The following is a 7,866-nucleotide window of genomic DNA, read 5'->3' as shown; positions in this document are numbered from 1 at the left end:
AGCAAGCAAGCGAAGAAGGAAGGAAGGAAGCAAGCAAGCAAGAGAGGGGCAGGGTGGGCCTAGAGCCCCGTGGGGCAGGCCGGGGGTGGGGGGGGAGTGTCAGCCGGGAGGAGGAGGAGGAGGAGGACGGGGGCGGTGTCTGTGACTGTTACACACAAGCCCCGCCCAGCCAGCCACCCAGCCACCCAGCCACCCACCCACCCATCCTCCCATCCTCCCGCCCGGCCCGCCCGTCCGCCCCGTTACTACGGCGGGGAAGGTATTCATTCCTCGGACACACCGTCCCCCGGCCTGACACTTTACACACTTTGCAGAGACAAAGGCAGCAGCAGCAGGAGGAGGAGGAGGAGGGAGGGGGAGCCGCTGCGCCCCAAGTCCCGACCGCGGCCAGGGTGAGTGACCTCGGGGGCCGGGGGATGGGTGGGCGGGTCGGGGGGGGGGGGGGTCTCCTCGTTGTCCGGGTGCGTCCCGGCCCAAGCCCAGGGCCGGGGAGTTCCGAAGAGCCGGGGGGAAAGCTCCGGAGCCCCGGGGACGAGCACTTATTGGGGGTCCGGGGACGGGGAGCGGGACTGGGTGGGGGGTCCTTCGGACAGAGGGACGGGGGAGGGGGAGAAGGACTTGGGGGAGGGTCTCCGGACCCAGGGGTTAAGGGAAGGGGAGCGGGACTAGGGGGTGGGGGTCCTTCGGGCAGAGGGACGAGGGGAGGGGGAGCAGGACTGGGAGGTGGGGGTCCTTCGGACTGAGGGACGAGGGGAGGGGGAGGAGGGTCTCCGGACAGAGGGACGGGGGAAGGGGAAGCAGGACTGGGGGGAGGGTCTCCGGACAGAAGGGTTAGGGGAGGGGGAGCAAGGCTGGGGGTTGGGGGGGATCCTTCGGACAGAGGGGTTAGGGGAGGGGGAGAAGGACTGGGGTTTGGGGAGGGTCCTTCGGACAGAGGGAGGAGGGGAGGGGGACAAGGACTTGGGGGAGCGGTCCTTCGGACAGGGGGGCTAGGAGAGGGGAAGCGAGACTGGTGGGGGGGTGGTCCTCCGGACAGAGGGACAAGGGGAGGGGGTGGTCACCGGACAGGAGGACAAGGGGAGGAAGAACAGGACTGGGGGGGAGGGGGGTGGCTCCGGACACGGGGGGGGGGGGCTAGGGGAGATCCTCTGGACAGCGGGACGGGGGGGGGGGGGGGAGCAGGACCGGAGGGTGGGGGTCTTCCGGCAGGGGGGCTAGAGGGGGGGGAACAGGACTGGAGGGTGGGGGGGGGTCTTCCGGCGGGGGGGCTGGGGAGGGGGAGCAGGCCTGGAGTGGCAGAAGTCTCCGGCCTGGGTGGCCCCGGGGGGAGGGGCATCTCCGGACCTGGGGTCTTCGGGGTCCCCGTATGCGGAGGGGGCCTCTGGACCCCGCAGGCCACAGCCCCCGCAGTCCCGTTAGATGTGGCGATGCTGCCGGCCCCGAGACGAGAAAAAACTTTCCTTTCCTCCTTCCCTTCCCTTTCCCTGCCCCGCTCTCCGGGGAGGTGGGCTCTCCGGGGAGGTGGGCTCGGGGATGGGGCCGCCAGCAGGGCTTTGGGGACGTGGATCTCCACCCCCCACCCGGCTCGGAAATCCACGGACCGTCCACCCACCCATCCATCCATTCACCCATCCATCCATTCACCCACCCACCCACCCACCCACCCACCCATCCATTCACCCACCCGTCCATCATCCATCCATCCATCATCCATCCATCCATCCATCCATCCATCCATCCATCCATCCATCCATCCATCCATCCATCCATCCAATCACCCACCCACCTATCCATCCCCACCCCCGTCAGGCTGTGGCTCTGCCCCACCGTGCGATGGGTAGAAATGAAACTCCAATCCCCGGAGTGTGTGCAGGGCGGCGTGGGTGAGGGACTCTCGGGGTGCAGGGCTGGGGTTTTCCCGATCCCCGCGATGCCCCCAACCCTGGGCGGCCGACGGGCTCGGAGCGGGCGCTGCTCCTGCCGGCTTCTCCTTTTCAGAGTCCGGCTCTTTTACTGTACTTTTCCAGGTGTTTGGTACGGTGCTCTGCACACGGTAAGTGCTCACGTATCAGTGATGGTTTTGCTTGTGGAAAGGGAACGTGTCTAACCGACTCTGTTCTACAGTACTCTCCCAAGCGCCTAGTGCAGCGTTCTGCACAATGAGCACTCAGATATCTCTGAGGGATTGCCTGTGGGCGGGGGACGTGTTTACCGACTGTGTTCTACCGTACTCTCCCAAGAGCTTAATACAGTGCTCTGCACACGGTAACTGCTCGGTATCTGTGATTGCTCGTGGGCAGGGAATGTGTCTGTCAACTGTGTTATACTGTACTCTCCCAAGCGCTTAGTACAGTGCACCGCACCCAGTGCTCAATAAATACCTACGATTGCTTGTGGGTAGGGAAGGTGTCTACCACGTTGTTGTTCTGTACTCTTCTAAGGGCTTAGTACAGGGCTGTGCACACGGTAGGCGCTCAATAAATGCCACAGATTGAGGTAGAGGACCCCTCCGAGCTCATTGGAGACCCCAACGCTCACTTGCTCCTTGCCCCCACCCCTCCCTGTGGGTGCGGGGCCAGCCTCCCCTTCCTCCCTAATGGGTCTCCTGGGATTCATCACAGTGGAGGTCATCTGGTCCGGTACCCTGCCTCCGGGCGGGTTCTTCAGGTCTGGGGACCAATCCCCTCACTCTTTTGGGTCGGGGCTGGGGCTAGGCCAGGGGCGTGATTGGGAGGTATGGCCCGAGGATCTCTAGAAATCTGGACTTCATTCAGCCGGTGCATATTTAGGCTGCGGTTGGGCCTTGATAATAATAATAATAACTGTCGTATTCGTTAAGCGCTTACTGTGTGCCAGGTTCTGTACTAAACGCTGGGATGGATACAAGCAAAGCAGGTTGGACACAGTCCCTGTCCCACATGGGGCTCACAGTCTCAATCCCCATTTTACAAATGCGCTAACTGAGGCCCAGAGAAGTGAAGTGACTTGCCCAAGGTCACACAGCAGACAAGTGGTGGAGCCGTGACCTTCCGACTCCCGGGCCCGTGCTCTATACGCTACGCCATGCTGCTTCTCAAAAACCCAAGGTCCCACGGAGATTTGAACTCGGGTTGCTGGATTCAGAGTCCAGAATGCTAGCCATTACACCGCGGGCCCACCGCCCCTGGGGAGGGGGCCTCTGTTGGCTGTGCGGGGGTGACCCGGGTCCCTCTCCCCTTTTCCCTCCCTGCCACCTCACACCCCAGACGAAGCGAGAGGCCCCTGGGCCGCGGTATCCTCGCTGCTCCTACCGCCAGCTGGCTTCTCCGGCCGAGTTTCCCAGCCTTGTGGCTCAGGGCAAGGGTGAGCACCCCCTTCCGCGGGGCAGCTCGGGGCCGGGGCATCGCCGCCCCCGTGCGCTGCTCTGGTTTTCGTCAGAGACTGAGGGAGCTGGGCCCCAGCCCGGAGTCGTGACCTCTGGCTCTCTGGTGTGGGGGTTGATGTATTTGTTGTGCTGGGGTGACTGACTAGATCCTAGAGAGCCCTAGCCCCAGTCTGGGAGTCTTGGGCATCGGGACTTGTTTCAACACTCAGCTGGGGTGGGAGCGGCAGAAAGGAGAGAATCTGTCAACGGGAACAAGCTGGGGCTGGAGGTGAGGTCGTTTTTCAAGAGGCCACTGTAGTCCAACCCCCTGCCTGCAGGCAGAACTCACACAAATGCCCTGGGGGAGATGGCCAATACCCTCATTCTTGCTCTGGGGGAATGATTCATAACCTCTTTCCTTAAGGGTCCTTGGGCCGTATTGTTCTGCCCCCTGCCCCCAGGATCATTTCAGGGTTACAAACTCCCTCTCAGGAAGTCCAGCTGTTTAATAAGCCCCAGGTGGGACCAGGACTGGGTTGGTTTGGATTATTTTGTATCTACCCTAGCTGTAAGTGCTTAATAAATACTATTTATTAAGGACTTATTATGTGGCAGGCAGTGTAGTAAGTGCCGAGGTAGATACGAGGTGATCAGGTTGGACACAGTCCATGTCCCCCGTGGGGCTCACAGTCTTAATCCCCATTATACAGACGAGGTAACTGAGGCGGAAGAGAGGTTAGGCGACTTGCCTAAAGTCACACTGCGGACAAGTGGCGGAGCTGGGATTAGAACTCAGGTCCTCTGGCTCCCAGGCCTGTACTCTTTCCACACAGCCCTCCGCCTCTCATTTTTGTTAAAGAGCCAATCAGTGTAAACTGAGGCAGCGTGTTTCTTCCCAGCTCTGCCACTGGCCTGCTGCGTGGCCTCCTGCAAATTGCTCGGCTTCCCTGGCCTCAGTTTCCTCTTCGGTAAAATGGAAACGATAATCCCGGCCGCTCTATCTCGCAGGGATGGTGTGAGGAGAAAATGAGATAAAGCTTGTAAAAGTACTTTGGGCGATAAAAGAATTACACAAATTCACAGTACCGTTTTTTCTTCTTGGTCTGCCCTCTGGAGTTTCAGAATGTCCAGAGAAGCTCTCGGCTATTTAGTTCATTCATTCAGTCGTATTTATTGAGCTCTTACTGTTTGCAGAGCACTGTACTAAGGGCTTGGGAGAGAACATTGCAACAATAATCTGACACATTCCCTGTCCACGACGAGCCACTAGCAGTTCACATAAGGGACGTAAGCCGTTGGGGCAGAGGTGCTTAGTCGGGTGGGGATTTGGGAGTGGTGGGAAGTGTTGGTCGGGGGGGAGTTGGGGGGGGCGGGAGCACGACAGGTCTGAGTTGGGGGGGGACGTTCGGCGGACCCTGTTCTCTTAGGGATTGCTGATGCAGGTAGAATAATAATTGTGATATTTGTTTACTTCTTGCCAAGTTGTGGTAGATACAGCCCAGTCAGGTAAGATCCAGTCCCGACTGGGGCTCACTTTCTAATTAGGAGACCAAACAGGCGTTGAATGTCCATTTTGCATATGAGGAAACTACGGCACAGGGAAGTTGTGACCTACCCAAGGTCACATGGCAGGTAAATGGCAGAGGCAGGATTAGAACTCAGAGGCCCAGTCCCTGGAGATCTGGCCCTTCCCTACCCTCTTTTGCCTTTACACGAGTCTGAAGTTAGAGTTGGACCCCGTGATCTAGGCATTCCTTTAAGCTACCCAACACCCTCGGGAATCCGGGCAGCCGACCCCGCTTGCGTCCTTCTTTGGGGCCTCCTTGCCAGTCGGTCATCTACAACGTGGCCTGAAGCTGCTAGAGCCCATTGGTTGGGAAGGGTCCGTGTGATCTGGAGATGGGAGGGGTCCGTGTGCCCCGGGGCAGCGGCGGCGAGCTGGACACGCTGGCTGACAGTGGACGCTCCCGTCTAACCACATCCTCCAGAAGCCTCCAAGGCAAAGCCAGAGGCTGGTCCTTTCTATTTAGTGGGGGTGGGGGTGGGATTCTGAATGCCCGGGAGAAGGGCAGCGCAATCCAAGGCATTCCTGATTTGGCTACTGTAGTTGGAGGGGAGGGAAAGGGGTGGTGCGGTTGTATCAGGTTGTGACAGATGAAGGGCATCATAACCCCACACCCTGCTATGACAGTCCAAATCTCAACATTTCCTGGACCTGGCAGGGTGGGGGCTCTCAGCTCTCCACCTCCCCACCCCATTTGGGAGATGTACAAGGGTGGGGAGGGAGAGGTCTGCTTGCACAAGGGAGGAGCCCGCCTTAATCCTGGGAGCACTGGTCTCTGCCCTCTTGGACCAGTGGGTCAGGGTAGCTTCCGCAAGACAAAGACCAGTACAAGGAAATTCTCCCCCTTTCTTTTTGGTATTGGTTAAGCGCTTCCTTTGTGTCAAACACTGTTCTGTGCACTGGGGTAGGTACACGGGGCTCACAGTCTAAATAGGAGGGTCACTGCAACCATCTACCTCTTCACTTCTGTGCTCCCAGCCACCGTAGCACTTAAGTACATATCGACTCGGCTGCCCTGCTGTGGATTTGTGCCTGTATTTATTCACTTACTCATCTTTCCAATATCTTGCCGTATAGCCAGCCTGCACACTCTCTCTCTCTTTCCCCCTCCCCTTTCCCTCTCTCCCCCCCCATCTCCTCCCAACTCTACATAATTGTGCATCTCCCTGCCTCTCCTCTTAGCGGAAGCCCCGAACGCAGAGATCGTGTCGTCTACGTCTCTTGTTCTCCCCCAGTCACTACAGTGCTCAGCACACAGTTGGCATCCGATGCGGTGGCTCACCGACTGATTCCAGACCGGAAGGGTCCAGATCGAGGGGCCGGTGGGGTGGGGAGGGGAGCTGAGAGCAGGTCCGACCCAGCTTGTTCATATCCAGGAAGAGCATAAAACCGCCCGGTTGTTTACTCTCAGCCTTGCTGTGGTCACGGGGCACGGATCAGGCGACCCGTTTAGTTTTCGGAGTCTCCAGTGCCCTGAAGGGGGTGTCCCTGTGCCCAGCACGCCGGTTATGCCTGTTATTATTACCAGTCTCTCTTCGAGGAGTGACAAACCCCTCCTAAAAGCCTTAGAACCATATTAGAATCTTTCCTCCCTATGCGGAGACGAGGGCTTTATCTCATTCATTCATTCAGTCGTATTTCTTGAGCACTTACTATGTGCAGAGCGCTCTACTAAGCGCTTGGGAGAGTACAATATAACGATAAACTAACACATCCCCGGCCCACAATGAGCTTACAGTCTAGAGGGGGAGACGGATGTTAATATAAATAAATAAATTACGGGAATGTGTCACGAACTCTCTCGAGCGCTTAATACAGTGCTCTGCACACAGTAAGCATTCAGTAAATACAGTTGAGTGAATGAATAAGTGCTGTGGGGCTGGTGGGGGGTGAATAAAGAGGGAGTAAGTCAGAAGGGAGTGGGAGAAGAGGAAAGGGGGGCTTAGTCAGGGAAGACCTCTTGTGCCCTCAATAAACCTTTGAAGTGGGGACAGTAATTGTTGGATTTGAGGAGGGAGGGTGTTCCAGGCCGGAGGGAGGATGTCCGTGAGGGGCTGGTGGTGAGTTAGAGGAGATGGAAGTACATTAAAAAAGTTAGCATTAGAGGAGCCAAGTTGGTGGGCTAGGTTGTAGTAAGAAAGTAGCATGCCTACTGTGTGCGTCACACTGGACTAAATGTTTGGGTGAGTGAAAAAGAGTTTAATAGGCAGTATCCTTTCCTCAAGGAGCTGACAGGCTCTTTCCTTTGTGCAGAGCACTGCACTAAGCAATTGGGAGAGAGCAAAAGACATAGTAGACACCATCCCTGTCCTGAAGGAACCGACAGACTAGTGGCTCTTGGTGAGTTAGTGACCTCCCGTAAGAACCAAGTCATCAAGAGAAGCAGGGGGGCCCAGTGAATAGGGTAAGGGCCCGGGAGTCCGAGGACCTGGGTTCTAATCCCAGATCCACCGCCTGTCTGCTGTGTGACCTTGGGCAAATCACTTCTTCGTGTCTCAATTACCTCATCAACCAATCAATCGTATTTATTGAGCACTTATTACGTGCAAAGCACTGTACTAAGGTATTGGCAGTTTAGTACTCTGTTACTTTGCCCACAGTTAATGCTCAGTAAATACAATCGATTGATTCTAAAGCCTTTGGCCAGCCCTGCCCCCAAAGTCCCGAACATCTTTCTCTGATCGATAAGGTGAAGATTCAGTAACCCTTTCTGGACAGAGAACTTATCTACCGACTCTGTTGTGCTGTACTCTCCCAATCGCTTAGCACAGAGCTCTGCACTTAGTAAGCGCTCACTAAATACCATTGATTGATTTGAGACTCGCATCCGAGTTCCATTCGTGGGGCCCGGACAGTCTGAGCCCAAAGTGTGGCCTGGAAATTCTGAGAAGGCTCAGATAGCTGCTGCAGATTTAATCTCTGATCCACCCCAGCACCCGCCCAGTGGAATAGAGAACGG

General features: G+C 57.2%; 1 protein-coding gene across 2 annotated transcripts in view; it reads left to right on the top strand.

Annotated features, from left to right (window-relative positions):
* The first annotated feature begins 216 nt into the window (after positions 1-216).
* ST3GAL1 (ST3 beta-galactoside alpha-2,3-sialyltransferase 1) overlaps positions 217-7,866 on the top strand; it is a 33,790-nt gene continuing 26,140 nt past the window's right edge. For both annotated transcript variants that reach the window (XM_001511840.4, XM_029062908.1), the window contains exon 1: positions 217-392. The gene's annotated coding sequence lies outside the window, so the exon portion shown is untranslated. The remainder of the gene's footprint in view (positions 393-7,866) is intronic.

The sequence above is a fragment of the Ornithorhynchus anatinus genome, chromosome 4 (genome assembly GCF_004115215.2).
Source record: "Ornithorhynchus anatinus isolate Pmale09 chromosome 4, mOrnAna1.pri.v4, whole genome shotgun sequence".
In the NCBI taxonomy this organism is placed as follows: Eukaryota; Metazoa; Chordata; class Mammalia; order Monotremata; family Ornithorhynchidae; genus Ornithorhynchus; species Ornithorhynchus anatinus.
Note: the sequence above shows the minus strand (reverse complement) of the source record. Positions and strands in the feature narration are given on the sequence as shown.